General features: G+C 44.0%; 1 protein-coding gene across 2 annotated transcripts in view; it reads left to right on the forward strand.

The window, feature by feature from the left end:
- Positions 1-20,696, forward strand: part of LOC122790403 (protein dispatched homolog 1-like) — a 501,178-nt gene that overhangs the window by 316,722 nt on the left and 163,760 nt on the right. For both annotated transcript variants that reach the window (XM_044057924.1, XM_044057930.1), the window contains exon 3: positions 1,745-1,836. The gene's annotated coding sequence lies outside the window, so the exon portion shown is untranslated. The remainder of the gene's footprint in view (positions 1-1,744; positions 1,837-20,696) is intronic.

Here is a 20,696-nt window from a genome sequence, read left to right on the forward strand (position 1 = left end):
GGGCATTATGGGTGAGGGGAGGAGCTGAGAGCTTGGATCCATAGCTGGTGAACCATGCCGGTTCGGATCCGATATCGGATCCATAACCCACAGGTTGCAGACAAATGAATACACCTACTCAGATGGAACGTTATGGTGAGTACATAACTTCTAATTTCTTATGCAGAAGGTAGAATGGACCTTCCAGTTTCTAAAGTCTCTCTCTCTAGATGGCTTACTTCGTTGATTACCCTAGTGTTTGAGATAAGACATCAACGGTTGCCATCCAGACCCAGGGCTCATTCAACTAGAGCTTTAGCCACTTCTATAGCTTTCCAAGATAGGCTGCCTATTGATTCGATTTGTTCTGCAGCTACTTGGGCTTCTCCCCATACCTTCATTTCTCATTATAAGTTAGACTTGGCCTCTAGAGACCGAGCCAACTTTGGTTCCACTGTACTCAAGTGTCTGTTCCGATAGGCCACCCGGGACAAGGTGCTAGGGACGCGGTCCCATCCAGCAAGAATGAAGGCGAGATTGACAACTTAACATTTAGAAGTTATGTACCTACCATAACGTTCCATGTTAGTTGTCTTCTTCTCGCCTTCTTTCTTGCATCCCACCCTCCTTCCCCCTAGCCAGGGCAGACCTAGAGGAGTTTTCTTGGTTCCTTATGGAATTTTATTGCTGGCCTTAGCTTTCAAACGAGATCTGAGTAGTTACCGCCTAGCATTGTGGGATATAGGGGAGCCTCGAGCCGGTGGAACTAGCTCTCGAGCTTTTAGAGTGGCCGAGTCGGAGCCGAGGATCGGCTCCGAACCCATCCAGCAAGAAAGAAGGCGAGAAGAAGACAACTAACATGGAACGTCATGGTAGGTACATAACTTCTAATTTTATGTGCTAGATCAGGTCCTAATTTTCCGAATTTTTATTTTTAATTTATATTTTGTTTGGTAAATCGGGATCAGATCCCCAAGACATAAATTTGCAAATCTAAGGAAAAAAGGTCATACAGTCAAACTTTTCAGTAAAAACTGCAAGAATACCCAGACAAGTTGTAATGGGACCCAATGGGATTACCAGTGCTTCAGCTGCATGGCTTCTGAATGCCCATGACTTTTAAGTCTTTGTAGGCGCATTCATGGCATTCAGAAACCTGTAGCTGAAGCATTGCTATGTCCTTAAGGTCATTTGAATATATCCTGCGTGCCTTCCATTGCAATTTAGGCACATCTTGCAAGATTCAGCACTTTGCTCAGACATGCTGCTTCTACATTTGTAGCCAGGCTGAAGGTGACCAGAAGATGACTGAGCAGAGTGATGTATTCAGAATTATAGTGACTCTTAGGAGTTGGGTTGCTTAATTGCAGTTGCTGTTGTATCCGAAACCTCCATAGCTACGATAGTCTTTGCATTTATTGTAAATTCCTTTTGTTTTGTGTACTGTGCCCAGAGTTCCTAGATTGATGCACACTTTGCTGTTCCCTAGTATTGGCTTGTGCAGATTGCTGTCTGTGTTAAAACAGCAGGATGTGTGCTACCAAGTTTATTTATAACACCAAAAGCCTAGATTGCAAGCCTTACTCTTCAGATACCACACTAAAAATGTATAATTTTAAGTTGACTGCAGTAATATTCATTTGTGTGTAACTTAATATGAAGTTGGCATTTGAAGTGATCTGCTTATTTTTGAATTTTGTTTTATTTATTTTGGTACTACCATCTTTCCAAGGGATTAATTTCTTAATATTATTTTACACTTCAGATACAGAAGTTAGAGATAATATTAGTTGGAGCTATGAAGCACTGGCAGAGGAATGCACCCCAAGTGATGGTCTGCATCTTGAACAACTTTAAGTGAGTTTTATTTCTCAGTTTTTGTTATGCTGGTTGCACTAATGATTAAATACTGTCAGTTGTGCATCATGTGTAAGACTTAATGTACTTTACATAATTTTGTAGCCAGATTAATTGTAATTAATAAGCCTTTTTAATATGAGCCAGGCTCAGAATGTATATAGATGTTTGTAATGAATACAGGACAATGTGGTTTGAAAAAATGGTAAGGGTGAAATGTGCTAGATGATTCCAAGACAACAATTTACAGAAGGTTATGAAGTTAAAAACTTGTGGGGTTTTTTTTTGGTGGCTGATTTACAAATAATGTTGTCAGAAGAGTTATGCAGCTGTATAGAATGTGTCTAAATGAAGAAGAAACTGCATATTTTTATAATAAACAAGAACAGGGTTGGTTTGGAGTGAATTTCAAAACATTGTGTATTTGATCTTCTCTAGTATCCTACTGTACCCCAAATCATTCTCTCTGAAGCCCTGACCAAAATCTGGATATATACAAGCCTAATAAAACCATTGGCAAACTTCTCTAGAAATATTTAGTATGTCAAGCCTGGAATAAACTCCCTTTCAATGTAAGAAGTATTACCCACACAAATGATGTAACCCCCCCCTCTAAAAGACACTCTGTCAAACTCGTGGATCTGCTCCTGCCTGGGGCCTGCATATACCCACTTTTACGCTTACTATAATGTTTTTAAAGCTCTAGCTCCCTATAGTGTTCCACTGTTTGTATGTTCTGCCTCACTCAACTTAGTGATGTATTAAATTATGTTTCAAAGTATATTTCAGTCTGTTGTATTAACTTGTTTCAATTTATGTTTTCAATATGTTTCAAGCTTTGTATTGTTTAAAATGTTTGTTTCATAATGTTTATCATGTACTGGAGCTTTTCTTCTCAGGTCTGCACTGAAAATAGGTTCAAGCTCAGTTGGACCAACCAGATTAACAAATGTTAAAGAAATATAATAAATAAATACATAGTAAGTAAGATTTTTTCCGTGCTCTGGGGATTATGAAGGTGTACATGAATACTGGGCAAAGATAATTAAGTGATTTCATTTGTTTTGAAACTTTTGACTTTTTTGTGAGAAAGTAGCCAAGCATGCAATGTGAATAACACTCCTTGTACTTCAGTTTAAAAAAAGAATTTTTCTTAAAGGACAGTGAAAAAGTGTAGTACCCCTTCATGAGCATTAACAATCAAGGGACTGTTTATGTGAAAGCAGCCAAGTATACAGTGTGAATAACACTCACTTTAAGTGTATTTTTTTCTTTTTTACACGTGTGTTCTGTTATTTTCAAAGTTAAAGGCACTGTAGATATCCAAGGGACGGGGAAGTGTAGTACACCATCCTACTCTTTTCAAGCCGAGAAACTGTTGATGTTGGTTAGATCACTCAAGCTGTGTAGGATGCCCTTCAAAGGATTTTACCAGCTAGCGGGCGTCCAAAGCTTTTAGGGCACCTTCCATTATCCCTAGCCACTAATTTTATTATGTTTCCCTCATACAGGGCAGTGACTAGGGATCCAAAACTTCAGAACTTTTTTGCTGCCAAAGAGTGCTCTCCTCTGCAGTTTGAGGTGATCAGTGACTGGTTAGCACTTCTGGAAGGTTAGGCAAGACTAAAAGTATCCCATTGGGGACTACATTCTACATCATTTTTGTGAAGAAAAATGTTTCTTTTCAGTCAAAAAAATTATATTTGAGGCAATAGATGGTTGTCACTAAAAGTTTTACCTCAGAAACTTAGAGTTTGAGTTATAGTTCCCAGATGGGAATTCCTTGAAAATGTTTATCTTTTACTTCAGTTGTTTTTTTTAGTGGCTTTGTTTTGGGGGATGCCATTACATTTTTTTTTTTACCACAAATCATTAAATTGCTGTCATAATACTTTGCTAAGCTTCACTGACTTCTTGTCAAACCCCCTTTTCAGCTGACAGCCAGTCCTAGGTTCCCATGGGGATTCCCATATTTATTTATTTATTTATTTATTTTTGTGAGAAAAAGTGAGCTGTTTATATATATATATATATATATATATATATATATATAAACAGTATTGTGAGGGACTGGTGCTACTGTGTTTAGTGGTTGCCACTAAAAAAAATTACCTCAGAAAGTAGTTTTAGTCGGTAGGTAACACCAGTTCTTCTAGGCTCCACTGTATGCCTGTGAGACTGTCTACGGCTAGGACATGGACCTGGGTCCCAGCAACACCCCCTGATCCTTTCCTGAGCTCCAAGAAGAAAAAAAGTCATCTGGGAGTCTTCAGTCTTTTCTCCTGCTTCCTCTTCGTCTCAGCTACCCAAGGGCAACTCTGTTGTGACACCTTTGACTGCTCATCTCTGTCTCAGTTCCTTTGATGGTGCTCATTAGAAAGTTACTAAGGACTGAAAGACAGGCTTGTCCTCTGTGGCTGTTAAGCCCCCCCCCCTTTTTTTTTGTAAGAGAGAACCACCCTTGCTAGAATCTGGGAAAAGACCAGGGGATGCTGCTTTACTAAACCACTCTGAGAGCATTCATTCCCGAGGAAGGGACAGTCCATTAAACCACTCTTTCTGCCTTCCAGAAAATGGAAACTTAAAGTTAGACATGTTTCCTCTCCTAACACAGGTAAGGACAATTGGCTTGGCTGTGCTAAGGGGTTATTCACAGAGTGTTGGTCTTTAAATGCTGACTCTTCTCATAGAAAAGGGAAATGATTTTCATCTCTCAGGTACTGATTCCTAGTCAGAGGAACAGGAATTAGACTTGGACTGTGTTTCTCAAGTTCCCTCTCTACAAAACAAAGAATTGGACTCTGAGGAAAGTTCTTATTCAGATTTCCCTCCTGAAGAGTTGTCGTCTTCTTGCCAAAATGAAGAAATTATTTCATTGGGACCAGAAAGAAATGACAGAATCTGAACAAAAGTATTATCAATATTTACAGATGGATTTTCCTCAACCTGCAGCTGTTTCGCATGTGTTGTCAACCTTAGAGGATGCCTGCAGTTTGCCTGACATTCAATTACCTGCTCCAAGAAAGTTTGGTAAGTTGTATGAAGTGTGTCAGTCTCTCAATCTCCTTTTTTTTTCCTAAGCCGTGGTTAGATCCTGCAGTAAATTCTGTGTTGAACTTCGCTTCTGCTAAACATCTTTTGGCAGCTAGACTTGTTCCTTCTGACAAACTGGGAAAAGCATTTGATAGGCCAGGAAAGAGCATTTATATTCTTCTTCTACCTTGGCCTTCAGAATAGTAAATTGTCAGGCTCATGTTTCCATGTTTCTCCTGGCTTCTTTTTGCAATATGAGGAAATTTAATTGCTGATCTCCATTCTTCAGAAGCTAAAGCATCTCTGAATTCTGTGTATTGTCACAGATAACCACACACTCTAAAATGAGCGTATGACACTGTTGATTCTGTGCACAGCGCTGTGGGCATTGCCTCTGTGATGAGAAGATTTGCCTGGTTACATTCTCATAGGATGTCAAAGGTGAGATCTACAATATTCCTTTGGATAAAGACTTATTTGGTCCTTCCTCTGTTGAGGTCTTTCAGAGTTTTGATGAAAGGGGAAGTTTAATTCAAGGGTTATCTGATTTTGTAACCTTCCTTTCTAAAATATACTAACTTTTCTTCCAGTTAAGGAATTCTTTTAGGAAACACAATGCGTGTTCCCAACAAGGCAAACAAAATTTCAAAAAACAGTGGCAGGGAGGTTCAAAGAAGAAAGGAATGTCCTCCCAGAGCCAAGGACAATCAAAAAACAGACTTAACTATATGCCCATCAAGTGTTTCCCCCTCACCATTCTGGCAATCCTGTAAAACAATCCTAGGTTCTGTTGTCACTTTTTCTTTCTAGCATTCGATAACCTCATGGTCATTTTAAAAGGCTGCACCTAGCAATGAGATTCCCTTCTTCTGTTTAAAGGGATTCTGCTACATCTACTCATTCAAATGTTCCTGTTCACTCCAGTCCTAGACCAGATGTTGTCTCAGAGGTCTAGAACTTGTTCTTCCAGATCAGAGAGGGAAAGGATTTTATTCAGCAGTATTTCTGGTGCCAGAGAAAAATGGAACCTTCGAATCTGTGCTAGTTCTGTTCTTTTTTTTTTTCTAAACTTTCATATCGAAATTTCAAAACTAAAAATTCTCTCTCTCTTCAGTCTGTTACTGCTCATCCCGCCTATCGGTATTTGAGTAACTTTGGATTAAAAAGATGCTTACCATCACATTTAATGAAGGGATTCCAAATGCTTTTTGCATTTTTCAATGTCTGGTTTACATTTTGAGTTTCCTGCTTTGGCCTTTGCTTTATTTCTCAGCTCCAAGAATGTTTGCAAAGTATTTGGCTCCTGTAACAACCCACTGCAGGACACTAATATTTTCCCATATTTTGACAGTTGCCTAATTTTTGCAAATTCCTTCACAGACTATCAACAATCTCTGGCTTGGATAATAAACCTTTTTCTCAGCCTGGGATTTCAGCTGAACAAAAAGGAATCTTCTGTCATTCTGTCCCACCAGATAGTGTTTCTGTAATGCCTTCTGAATCCAAAACTCATGATGGCCTTTCTTCCTCAAGACAAAATAAAATGTAAATGTTTTAAGGAACAATTTATTGTAGGTATCATAACCTCTACTATTCCCATTATTTTTTTTTTGCCTAACATCAGATGAGGAAGCTTCAGTGATTTGTCAGATCAGGTTGGATGGACTCTGTACACTGGTGAATCTGTTTTCTCTCATCTCAGGTTTTCTGTTCTCCCTTCCAGTCCCTACCTGTGATCACAGATGCATCAGACTTTGCTTGGGAAGCTGTGTCCAGAGGAATGAAAGTTCAGGGCCTCTGGAACAAGCAAGAGAAGTTCAAACATGTCAAAGAGATGATTGCTGTAATAAATGCTCTGAAATCACTGAACCATCTATGGATTCCAAGTCCTCTGATAGCAATCGAAGGTAACAACTGCAAGGAGGTGTTATAGAAATGGTGGGGCGTGGGGGGTAGACCAGGTCCCTACCCCCTTTGCATGCTATCTTAGCTTGGGATCTAGCAAGTCCGTTCAGTCTGTCCCTCCAGGCTACCTACATTCAATCAGAGCAAAACATTGTTGCAGATGGACTGAACAGGACCAAGACAGTCACTCCTGAATGAAAGTTGAACCTAGGTGTCTTCCAGAAATTGATCCATCCATGAAAAATACTCCGGTAGATATTTTTGTCTCCACCCACAATGACAATTAAAGGAATTCTACTCCGGGACTCCTTGCTCACAGTCCTGAAAGATTCCTTTTTCATTCCTGTGATCGAAAATTTTCCTGTATGATTTACCACCATTTCCACTGATAACCAGGGTTCTTCTAAAGATGCAGGAGGACTCCCCAAAGACAGTTGGGGTGACTTTCTTTTGGCCCAGGCAACAGTGGATGTTCTTCGTGTTTGACTGTTGCAGTCATCTCATTTAGGGTTATCCTTGCCGGGATAGCCCTCGTCCGGCCCGAATACCAGAGACTTAGTATTTCTACGTCTGTTGCTGTCACTTGAGGACTGACGTCATGTCGTCAGGAGTATAACGTAAGGCAGCTTATGCCATTACATCAGTTCTTGCAGTGGAGCCTGAAGCAGAAGCAGTTTGCAGGATTGCTGGCCAGCTGCTACCTAAGTTTTTTCTATCAAATTGAAGTTGAAGTCTTCTAAAGCTAAGTACCCCAATGTTCATTGTGTTACCCTGCTGCAGTCATCACACTTGGGTTATCCTGCCGTCAGGCGGTCCCGCAGTCGGCCTGAATTCCAAAGTCTTGGTCCGGCGTCGGTTGCTGTTGCTTCTTCCCTGACGTCAATGTGTCAGGGGTATATAAGAGGCATCAGACGCCATTTTCTTCAGTCTTTCTTGCTGCGCGGTGCCCAAAGCAGAAGCAGTTCACAAGTGCCGGTCGGCCGACTCCTGAGATTTTCGATTTGAATTTCAGTCTGAAGTCTTCAATAAAGCTAAGTACCCTGGAACATTTTCTTGCCTCAGTCCGATGTCAGAAAAAGTTAACAATTGCATTTCTTGTGGGAAGCAAATACCTCATAATGACTTCCATTCCTATTGTATTCCTTGCCTAGGCCCAGACCACGACGTCACAGGTTGTCGGTTTTGCGCTAGGTTTAATAAACGCACTATCAAATGCCATTTTGACTTCACACGGCTTTATTTTGGTAGGAAATTCAATTATATCATGCCGTCGGAGCAGCCGATGACCGCTATTCTTAAAAAAACGCAAGGATAAGGACAGGCAGCCTAGGAATAAGCCAGACCACGAGGCCTCAGCTAGGCCTGTTGCCGGTTCTCCGGTTTTCAGTGAGGCGCCTACGCAGCCCCTGACGACCGCAGAGCTGGAACCCCAGACAGCTGCCGACTCGCACGTGGAGTCTACTAGGCCGACGCAGCCATCTACTGACATCGGAGCAGATTTAGACACCGGTGCAGAGGAAACACCTTCGGTTGCAGAAGGTGTCTTCAGACCGACTACTCTCACCATTAAATCTTATGCAAAACTTAAAACTCCTTTAAAACCTAAGAAAACTGTTTATCAGTCTACAGGTCAAGGCCCCATGCCTAAGAAACAGATGCTTAAGATGGCTGAAGATTTAATTACCCTTATCAGGGGTTCCCATCCCCCTCCTGATAAAAGATCAAGACAAGAGGAAGATTATGCATCCTCTGACCAGGTTTCTCTCTCCTCAGATTCTTCTGAGGAACAGGATTACACTTTTCCACCTTATGAGGATTCTGATGCTGAAGACTCTATTCCCTCAACATCTCCTCCTGAAGACTACTCCTTTGGGGAAACATTACATACCATGAGGGAACATTTCCACTGGGAAGGCCAGGATTACTCGGATTCTAAGAAAAGGCTCAGAGAGTTCCTTCTATTACCCCAGCACAGACCTCTTGCTATTCCTCCTGTTTTAGATATTGTGGATGATGTCTACTTGGAGTCTAGTTTAAATCCAGACTCTCTACCTCCTGCTCCAGCCAAACCAGACAAATACTACAGAGTACCTGACTCGCACAAATTCCTTTATAAAAGCCCTGTAGCTGACCCAGAAACCATATCGCAGGGTCCTAAGGGAGCAAAGGCTTCTATGGCTAAAAATCCTGTGCCCTCTGAAAGAGATTCCAGAGCCCTAGATAGATGGGGAAAGAAAATATACACCTCTGCAACTCTGGCTATGAGAGCATTAAATTGCCAGTTTCACATGTTGAAATATCAACAATTCCTGATGTCTCAGTTAAAACAAAAAATGAGCACACACTCAGAACAGCCCGAGTTCAAGGAAATGCAGGATCTGTTGCATGCAGCTGAACAGGTGGGCAAGCATACTTTACAATGTGGATTTGATTCACTGGAAGCTTCCTGTAGAGCAGCTGTTACTGGCTCAGTCATTTGTAGACATGCTTGGTTAAAAGAGCAAACCCTCCATGACCATGTTAAAGCAAAATTATTAGATGCACCTTTACAACAGGATGTATTATTTGGTGTCAAAGCAGTAGAGGTTTTAAAGAAAATGGAGGACAAGGCTAAATCTATGCAAACGGTCAAGGATTTCTTGCAGGTACAACCCCCCCCCCCCTTCAGCAGAAATTGGCCAACAAAAAATTGGTCCTTTCCAGCTTCAGACAGATCACAGAGGGGCAAATACAGATGCCCAAGGGGAAGAGGTCAGTCACAGGGCCCTTACAAACCTCGCCAATGGGGTTCTGCTACCCAGAAAGGAGGAGAAGACAGGCCCCAGGCTAGCAGAAGACAAACACAATGACTCCATCCTCAAACTACCAAGCAATTCTCTCCTGACAACACCCTTGGGAGGAAAACTTAGCATTTTTTGCAGACAACTGGCACATCATCACAAAAGACAAATGGGTTCTAAACATTGTCTCTCAAGGATACAGATTCCACTTTCATACCTTACCAAGGATCAAAGGAATGCCAAACCTGCCACCAAATCAATGGGCAGAGGCACAAAAACAAATTACAGCTCTCATGAACATGAGAGCCATTCAACAGGTACCTACACAGGAACAGGGGCAAGGATTTTACTCAAGACTCTTCCTAGTTCCAAGAAAGGACAAAGCATGGAGACCCATTCTGGATCTTTCAGTTCTGAACACCTATCTGCAAGTACCGAACTTCAAGATGCTAACACTACAGCAGCTTCTTCCCATGCTGGGCAGGAATGCTTGGCTAGTCACTTTGGACCTCAAGGAGGCATACCTGCATGTCCCTATTAGACAAAATTGCAGAAGATACCTCAGCTTCATTGCAGCTTCAACGCATTACCAATTCTCTGCACTGCCCTTTGGCTTCTGTACTGTGCCCAGGGTTTTCACAAAATACCTGGCACCAGTAATTGCATACTGCAGACAAAGAGGAATTCAAATATACCCATACCTGGACGAAGCAGAAAGCAAGGACATTCTTTTACAGCATCTGGTATTTGCCAAACACCTAAGTTGCCTAGGATACACAGTAAACGAAAAGAAATCAAAACTAGTGCCCTCACAAAACATAACATTCCTGGGTGCCAGCTTGAATACAATGGCCCAGATGGCTTATCTCATGCCAGACAAACAACGACAACTGTCTCAATATTTCAAAATAATGGCAACAAAGACCCAACTCCCTGCAAGAAAAATTCTGCAGGCCTTTGGATTCATGGCATCTTGCATTCTACTAATACCATTTGCAAAACTGCATATGAGGAAATTGCAACGGTACCTGAAAAGTGTATGGACTCGGCACAGCCACAGCTTGGAAACAATGATTCCACTCATTCCCTGCCTTCAAGCAGGAGTTTCTGTGGTGGGCACAGGCATGTCACCGCAACAAGGGTCAGCCTTTCACCTTACCCACAGCCAGGCAAACTATGACAACAGATGCATCGAACTATGCCTGGGGAGCACACATTGCAGGACAGTGCATTCAGGGCAAATGGACTACAGATCAGAGACACCTGCATAACAATCAAAAAGAAATGCTAGCAGTGCAGAATGCCTTAACAGCTTTCAAGGACCTTCTACACCCAGGATAACTACTAATAAGGACAGACAACACCACAGTTATGTGGTACATAAACAAGCAAGGGGGCACACATTCCTACCCTCTGTGCAGACAAGCAATGACCTTGTGGAACACTGCACTGTCTTACCAGGTTCAATTACAAGCACAATTCCTACCAGTAAAGAAACACACATTGGCAGACGACCTAAGCAGAAACATCATGGATCCACACAAATGGAAACTAGATCCACAAGTATTTGCAGTGATAGCTCAAAAATGGGGACGCCCAGACGTAGATCTGTTTGCAAGCTCCCACAACCACCAACTTCAAAAATTTTGCACAAGAACCTTCCATCCACTAGCTTGGAAAGTGGACGCTCTCTCATTCAGTTGGAAAACATTCACAGTGTATGCCTTCCCTCCACTGCCTCTTCTAGCCAAGGTACTGTTGAAAGTCAGATTAGAGAGGCCACAAATGATTCTTGTTGCACCAGATTGGCCACGCCAACATTGGCATCCAATTTTAAGAACCATGGCCCAGGGCCCACCATGGATTTTGCCACAAATTCCTCACCTGCTCACCCAGCGAGACAATCTGATTCTACATAGCCAGCTCAAGACTTTAAACCTGGCTGCATGGCAAATTACCTAAACAACCAGCCAACAACTTTATCCAAAGCTGTTCTGGATGTCATTCTGGAGGCCAGGAGGCCCAGCACCAGGAAAACCTATTCAGACAAATGGAAAAGATTTTGCTCCTGGAACCAGGCTAAAGGCCTAAATCCCCTGGAGCCGAACATTCCTCAGATTCTACAATATTTAACTGAAATGTTACACAAAGGACTTTCCTTTTCATCTATTAAGATCCACGCCTCAGCAATTTCAGCTCATTACATCATGGATCCTCCTTTATTTTCACATCCACTCCTAAGACAGTACCACAGAGGGGCGAAGAACTTAAGACCGCCAAGGAGAGCTCCAACACCTACTTGGGATCTCAACTTTGTCCTGGAAAAGCTTACACTGCCGCCCTTTGAACCAGCTTTTTCAGCCGATTTAAAATTTCTTTCATGGAAAACTGCCCTACTACTAGCAATAACCTCAGCTAGAAGAGTCTCAGAGCTACAGGCACTAATGGCAGTGGAACCTTTCCTCATTTTTCATCAAGACAGAGTTTCTCTACGAACTAATCCTTCCTTTATGCCAAAGGTGGTATCCAGTGTGGCCCTAAACCAAACCATTCACTTGCCCACCTTCTTCCCAAATCCCCAGAACAAAGGAGAAAGACTCCTGCACTCTTTGGACATTCACAGGCAATTACGTTACTACTTGGATAAAACCAAGGCTTTCAGAAAAACTGACCAGCTCTTTGTAGCCTATGCTACAGGATTACAAGGAAAAGCTATCTCAAAACAGACCATTTCTCAATGGATAGGACATTGCATACATTTCTGCTACACACATCATGGGAAACCAGTACCTGCTAACATTAGGTCCCACTCCACCAGGGCTACAGCTACATCAGCAGCCTTTCTCAGGGGAGTGCCAACCAAGGATATTCTGGAAGCTGCTACTTGGAGTTCAGTGCACACCTTCACAAACACTATCACTTACCTCTTTACTCTAAGACTAGAGCTGGTTTTGCCACTGCAGTTTTGCAGGGCCTACTAGCCTCTTCTAACCCTGTTTGACTCCACCTCCCCTCCTTAGCTTTGGGATTCAACCCAAGTGTGATGATGACTGCAGCAGGGTAACACGATGAACATAGTACAGTTTTGTACCTACCATAAATGTAGATGTTCGAGTGTTCACCCTGCTGCAGTCCAGGTTACCCTCCCTCCATCCCCTCTGAACTAGCTGAGTTTATCTCTACCACCTTATCCTATACTACCTCTGTGGTGTATTTGCTTGTACCGAAGGGTTTTGTTTTATTTTTATATAGCCATATATATATGTGTGTGTGTGTGTGTGTGTGTGTGTGTGTGTGTGTGTGTGTATGTATATATATTTTTTAAATGGTGTCGGATGCCTCTTATATACCCCTGACGCACTGACGTCAGGGAAGAAGCGACAGCAACCGACGCCAGACCAAGACTTTGGAATTTGGGCCGACTGCGGGACCGCCTGATGGCAGGATAACCCAAGTGTGGTGACTGCAGCAGGGTGAACACTTGAACATCTACATTTATGGTAGGTACAAAACTGTACTTTGGGGATCCTTTTTTCTTGCACTACCCGATGACAGAAAAAGTTAATAATTGTCTCGCCTGTGGAAAGCAAATACCACACTGAAACTTTCACTCTTACTTCGTCACTTTAGGCCCAGACCACGACATCCCCCGTTGTCGCTTCTGTGCTTTGTTCAACGCCAGAAGTATCTGTCGTCTGGTTGTCTGGCCCTTATTGTAGCCAAATTATTTTGCTTATTGTCCTCCAATTCCGATAGGGCTTCGGTAAGCCATCCGACAGCAGATCTTCCGAAACAAATGTAACGATAAAGACAGAGACAGACCGCACAGGTCCAAACTGACTGACGACGCTTCTGTTAAGCCAGTCATCAGTTCTCTGGTACTCAGTGAGGTGCTTTTGCAGCCCCTGATGCCTGCTTCAGTTGATTCGCAGATCGCTACTGAGACCCTTTTGGAGTCCGGTATGCAGCAAAGCTCTTCTTTGACTAAGGATCCTGCGGTTGTCTCTACCTTGGATGGGTCCAGAGCCGCTGAGCAGGCACCGGCATCCGAGGAAGTCCTTCGCACTACCGAATATTGACACAAACAGACGTCTTCTTTCTTGTCTACCGTTCTTTCAGAAACGAGTTTCTTAGACCTAGGGTTCAAACTACACCCAAGAAACCGAAGATTTTTCCTTTGGGGAAACCCTCCATACTTTAAGGAAGCATTTCCAGTAAGATAGTCAGGACTACCCTCAGTCAAAAAAGAGACTCGGGGAATTCCTAGATCTTCCACAGCACAGACCTTTGGCCATCCCCCCAGTCCTGGATGTTGTGGAGGATGTTTTCTTCTAATCCAGCTCGACTCCTGACGCCCTACCTTCTGCTCCCAGAAAACCAGATGGGTACTATAGAGTCCCTGAGACACACAAATATCTTTTTAAAACTCCAACAGCTGACCCGGAGGTCATTTCTCAAGGGCCAAAAGGGAGTAAAGCAACCTCTGCTAAGAATCCCACACCCTCAGGCAGGGATTCCCTAGCTTTGGACAGATGGGGTAAAAAAGTATACACCTCAGCCACTCTTGCTATCAGGGCACTAAATTGTCAGTTCCATATGCTGAAATTTCAGCAACATACCTTGGAACTCCTTAAACAAAAAATGTCTTCCTTTCTTGCTTGGGCAGGACCTAACTAAACACACTTTGCACTGTGGTTTTGACGCCCTGGAAACTTCTTGCAGGGCAGCAGTTACTGGATCTGTAATTAGAAGACATGCTTGGCTTAAGGAACAACCCCTGCCAGACCATGTCAAATCCAAATTGTTGGGTGCCCCCTTACACAAAGATAACCTATTTGGCACTAAGGCAGATCTTAAAAAAGATAAAAGAAAAAGCAAAATCTATGAAAACAGTTAAGGATTTCTTACAGGTCAAGCTCCCTAGGTTCAGCAGGCATTGTCCCTCCAAGCACTGGTCCTTTCCTGCTCCGAGTAAACCTGCCCAGCCCATGCCCAGTGGAAACAGAGTCCCCAGACAGCAGCCCCAGGGAATGCAGAGATCTAAGCAGTGGACTACTGCCACTTCAGAATCAGAGAGTTCTAAGTCACCCCCTTATGGTAAGAACTCACAATGACTCACCTCCTTCACCCCCACCCTCTGCCCACCTTCACTTATCCCTAGGAGGAAAACTCTCCTTTCCTTTCACTCAAATACCTGAGCCACCATTACCAAGGACCAGTGGGTTCTGAACTGTGTCCCAGGGATACAAATTTTCCTTCCACACCCTTCCAACCCGAAAAGGGTTCACAGATCTACCACCAAATCAGTGTGCAGGGGCTCAAAAGCAAATCCTTTCCCTGCTCTCTATGAGGGCAGTAGAGCACGTTCCTGCAGAACAGATAGGCCAAGGCTTCTACTCCAGGCTTTTTCTGGTCCCCAGAAAAGAAGGCACCTGGCACCCCATCCTCGATTTATCCATTCTAAACACCTTCCTGGTTATTCCAAAATTCAGAATGTGTACCCTCCAGCAGCTGCTACCCATGTTGTCCAAAGACGCTCGGCTGGCCACCCTAGATCTAAAAGAGGCCTACCTCCACATTACTGTCAGGGAATCATGCAGGAAATATCTCCGCTTCAGGGCAGGATCTCAAAACTTTCAGTTCTCTGCACTTCCCTTTGGCTCGTCTACTGCTCCCAGAGTTTTCACAAAATGTCTGGCTCCAGCCATTGCCTTTTGCAGACAAAAAAATATTCAAATTTACCCATACTTAGACAACTGCCTTATTCAGGCAGACAGCCAGGAAAAGCTGCTCAAGCACCTAGCCTTTGTAAAGACCCTACTAACCTCCCTGGGGTACACAATCAGTGAAAAGAAATCCAAACAGCTGCCCACCCAAAGGAATAGTCTTCCTGGAAGCAAGTCTGGACACAGCATCCCAGATGGCATACCTTACAACAGAGTAACAATTTTTCCTGACAGCCTACTTCTCTCAGCTAGGCACCAGAACCCAGCTATCTGCAAGGAAGATCCTGCAAGCTCTGGCGTTCATGACATCTTGCATACTACTCCTTCCATATGCCAGACTGCATATGAGAAAACTACAATGGTACCTAAAGAGCCTTTGGTGTCAACACTCTCAAGACCTGGAAACTCTTCTACCTATAATTCCTTGCCTCAGAAAGGATTTCCTTTGGTGAGCAACAGCATGCTCCTCCCACAAGGGAATGCCATTCTCTCCACCCCCCTGCCGCCCAGACCTCACCACAGATGCATCAGACTATGCTTGAGGTGCTCACCTGGACGGCAGGTGCATACAGGGCCAATGGAGCCCACAGCAAATCCTTCTGCACATCAGTCAAAAAGAGATTATGGCTGTGCAGAAAGCCTTGGTAGCTTTCAAACCCCTTCTCTCTCCAGGAGTTCTCCTGATCAGAAAAACACCACCACTGTGATGTGGTACATCAACAAGCAGGGAGGGACTTACTCCTACCCTCTATGCAGGCTGGCCATGACCGTTTGGCCCACAGCCTCTTCCATGCGACTGCACCTGTTAGCACAATACCTACCAGGCTCTCTGAACTCTCTGACAGACCAATTAAGCAGAAGACTTCTGGACCCACGCGGGTGGCAACTCAACAGAAGCACCTTCACCCTGATAACTCAGAAATGGGGAAGCCCGAAGGTCGACTTCTTTGCCCCCCTTCACCAACCATCAGCTCAGCAAATTCTGCACCAGGGAGCATTACTGCATGGCTTGGAAAGTGGATGCCCTGTCCTTCACGTGGGTCAGTCTATCGGTCTATGCCTTTCCTCCCCTACCTCTCATCCCCAGGGTACTGCTCAAAATAAGGGAGGACAAACTAAGGAATATTCTCATAGCTCCAGACTGGCCCCGACAACACTGTGGTACCCCTTGCTTCGCAGCCTGTCCCCGCTGTCTTTTTGCTATCTTCCTCATATTGCAAACCTCCTGACACAGAGGAAAGGGGAATTCATGTATCCCCAATTGCAGACACTCATTTTGACAGCCTGGCTTATTCCCTAACTCCAAAACAATCTGCCATCCTCAGTAAACATGTTCTGGATGTGATCCGTGAGGCCAGATGTCCTAGCACCAAAATGTCTTATGCAGATAAATGGAAAAGGTTCTGCACCTGGATCCAGACTAAGGGAACCAATACGGCACAGCCCTCCATCCCTCTCATCCTGGATTACTTAGCTGACCTACTACACAGTGGCCTCTCTTTCTCCTGTAGAAAAATTCACGCCTTTGCTATTTCTGTTCATTTTCCCACTGTGCAGCCCCTTTTCTCACACCCTTTGATCAAACAGATGTTCATCGTGTTTCACTGTTGCAGTCATAACTGTAGGGTGCTCCTGCCAGCAGGCAGCCCGAGGTCGGCCTGAATCCCAAAGTCTGGGTCCGGCGTCGGCTGTACAATCCAGTACCCTGACGTCAGTACGCTCTGGTACATAACCCTCAGCTGACGCCATCTTCTCCAGTCTTTTGCCGTGCAGTGGAAAGCAGCTCGCAAGTCGTTGGTTGGCGATTTTCGAACAGCGTTTTTGGTTGTTGTCTGTCCGAAGTTCTTACTTCTCTTCTCAAAGCTAAGTACCCGTTAGAATCTTTTTCTTGTTCCTCCGATGTCAGAAAAAGTTAATAATTGTATTTCGTGTGGGAAACAAATACCTCATAAAGATTTCCACTCTTACTGTCTACCTTGCTTAGGCCCTGACCACGACGTTTCTTGTTGTCTGTTCTGTGCCAGGTTTAATTCTCGTACTATCAAACGCAGGTACGACTGGGCTCTGAATTACTTTGGCAGACGCTTCAATTATAGAATGTCGTCGGATACTACCAGAATTCAAAAGAAGCGCAAAGACAAGGGCAGGCCTCCGAGGTCCAAACAGGACTCGTTGCAGCTGGAGCCAGCGTCCGGTTCGGTTGTCGTCAGTGAGGTGCTTTTGCAGCCCCTGTCGTCCGCCACTTCTGAACTGATGGCCGATACGGACTCCCATGGGGAGCCATCAAGGCCTTCTATTTTATCTGCTGCAGGACCTTCGGACGTCGCTCCCTCGGATGGGTCCGGAACCGCTGTGCAGGTACCGGCTTCTGAGGGGGTATTCAGGCCTACTCACATCACTATTTCAAAGGCAAAGACAAAGACTCCTGTTAAGTCCAAAGGTCCTGCTCAAGCTACTTCTGAATCTACTCCCAGGACACAGAAGCAATTGTTAGGGATGGCTGAAGATTTGCTTACTATGATTAGGGGTTCTCACCCCCCCCCCCTGAGAAAAGGCCTCGACAGGATGTTCCTATGGATTCCTCTGACCAGGCTTCTATATCTTCTGTCTCTTCCTCTGATCAGGAATATTCTTTTCCTCCTTATGAGGATTCGGATGCTGAGGACTCCTTGCCCTCTGCCTCTCCGCCTGAAGATTTTTCTTTTGGGGAAACCTTACATGAGATGAAGGAACATTTTCATTGGGAAGGTCAGGATTATTCTGCTTCCAAGAAGAGGCTTAGAGAATTCCTTCTTCTTCCTCAACATAGGCCTTTGGCTATCCCTCCTGTTCTTGACATTGTGGATGATGCTTTTTCCGAGGCTAATATGAATCTTGATTCCATGCCTCCTCTAAGCCTGATAGGTTTTATAGGGTTCCTGAGTCTCATTTGTTCTTGTTTAAGAATCCTTCTGCAGATCCTGAAACTATATCTCAGGGCTCTAAGGCTGCTAAAGCTGCTTCTTCTAAGAATCCTATTCCCTCTGAGAATGATTCTCGTGCCTTAGACAGGTGGAGTAAAAAGGTATCTACTTCTGCTACCCTCTCTGTTAGGGCTTTAAATTGCCAGTTTCATATGTTTAAGTATCAGCAATTTCTTTTGTCTGTTTTAAAGCAAAAGCTTGCCTCCCTTCCTGCATGTGCAGAAGATAAGGAACTACAGGATGTATTGCATGCAACTGAACAACTGAACAAACATAGCTTGCATTGTGGTTTTGATGCTTTGGATGCTTCTTGCAGGGCCGCAGCCTCTGGTACTGTTATCAGGAGACATGCTTGGCTTCGTGAGCAAAGTTTACCTGAACAGGTTAAAGCTAAATTATTAGATGCCCCTGTTCAGCATGATGTTCTTTTTGGATCTAAGGCTGAGGAGGTTATTAAAAAGATGGAAGAAAAGGCAAATTCTATGCAAACTGTGAAAGATTTCTTGCAAGTTCAGCCTCCTAGATTTTCCAGGAATTGGCCCTCCAAAAATTGGTCCTTTCCCACGTCTGACAGGCCTCAAAGGGGAAGATATAGACGCTCCAGAGGTCGTGGCCAAGCTCAGGCCTCCTACAGATCGAGACAATGGACTGCTTCTTCACCTAGAAGGGGAGAAGACAGATCCCAATCTCAAAGGAAGCAAACTCAATGACTCTCGGTTGGGCTACAGGGACTCTTTACCTGGATGCCTCTCGAGGAAAACTTTTTTTTTTTTTTTTTTTTTTTTTTTTATACAGAAATTGGACTCATATTACCCAGGACAAATGGGTATTGGACGTGATTTTAAAAGGCTGCAAATTCCACTTTCATACCTTGCTAAGGGCTTTCGGTTGGCCAGATCTGCCAAAACATCAATGGTCAGAGGCCTTAAATCAAGTGGATGCTCTTCTGGCCATGAGAGCCATAGAGCCTGTTCCACTCTCAGAGATGGGAAAAGGTTTCTATTCAAGACTGTTTCTGGTTCCAAGAAAGCAAAGCTCATGGAGACCTATTCTGGACCTTTCTGTGTTAAACACCTTTTTGGAGATTCCAAAATTCAAGATGCTTACTCTGCAGCAGCTGATTCCAATGCTCTCTCAGGACGCCTGGATGGTGACATTTGATCTAAAGGAAGCTTATTTACACATTCCCATCAGGCAGGAATGCAGGAAATTCCTCCGGTTCAAGGCGGGTTCGAGACACTTTCAATTCTCTGTACTGCCCTTTGGTTTATCTACTGCGCCCAGAGTCTTTACCAAGTGCCTGGCACCAGTAGTAGCTTATTGCAGACTCCAGGGAATTCAGATTTACCCCTATTTGGACGACTGCCTTATTCAGGCAGACAGCAAGGATCTTTTACTTCAACATCTGGATTTTGTTCAACGTCTTCTCCTCCTACTGGGGTTTTCAGTGAACACAAAAAAGTCACATTTGATCCCTTCTCAACAAATGGTATTTCTGGGAGCCCTCTTAAATACAACCTTACAAAGGGCCTTCCTCACTACAGAAAAACAAATATAGCTGGCTTCAATTTTCAAAACTTTGGCAACTCTACCTCAGCTCACTGCAAGGAAATTCCTGCAGGCACTGGGCTACATGGCTTCCTGCATTCTGTTGATTCCAAATGCAAGGCTTTATATGAGAAAGCTTCAATGGTATCTGAAAAGTGTATGGTCGCAGCATTACCACGATCTGGACACTCTGATTCCTCTGATCCCCTGCCTCCAGAAGGAGTTCCTTTGGTGGTCCAGGGTGTGTGTGTTAAACGAAGGAAAGCCTTTCCGTCTTCCTCAACCTTCTCAAATCATAACCACGGACGCCTCGGATTATGCTTGGGGAGCACATTTTCTAGGCAATTGCCAGCAGGGAACCTGGACAAAGGATCATCTTCACTGGCACATCAATCTGAAGGAAATGTTGGCAGTTCAAAATGCTCTTCTAGCCTTCAGGAACCTTTTGCATCCAGGACCTCTTTTGATTTGCACAGACAACACCACAGTCATGTGGTACATAAACAAGCAGGGGGGTTCTCATTCACCCCTTTGCAGACTAGCTATGGCTTTATGGGACACAGCTCTAAATCTGAATCTACATCTCCAGGCCCAATTCATACCAGGAGAACAGAATCTCTTAGCGGACAGCCTGAGCAGGAACATTTTAGATCCTCACGAATGGATGCTAGACACCAACTTATTCAACAGGATTACTGCAGTTTGGGGATGCCCCCAGATAGATCTGTTTGCATCCCATCTCAATCATCAGCTGCCTCTCTTTTGCAAAAGGTCATTCCACAAAACAGCTTGGAAAGTGGATGCCCTGTCCTTCAGCTGGAGAAACCTTTCGGGATATGCCTTCCCTCCTCTTCCTCTTCTTCTTTGGATTTTACTAAAGATAAAGCAGGACAAGCCCAAGTTCC

This window comes from Protopterus annectens, chromosome 1.part2 (genome assembly GCF_019279795.1).
Source record: "Protopterus annectens isolate FY-2018-M chromosome 1.part2, PAN1.0, whole genome shotgun sequence".
NCBI classification, from domain to species: domain Eukaryota; kingdom Metazoa; phylum Chordata; order Ceratodontiformes; family Protopteridae; genus Protopterus; species Protopterus annectens.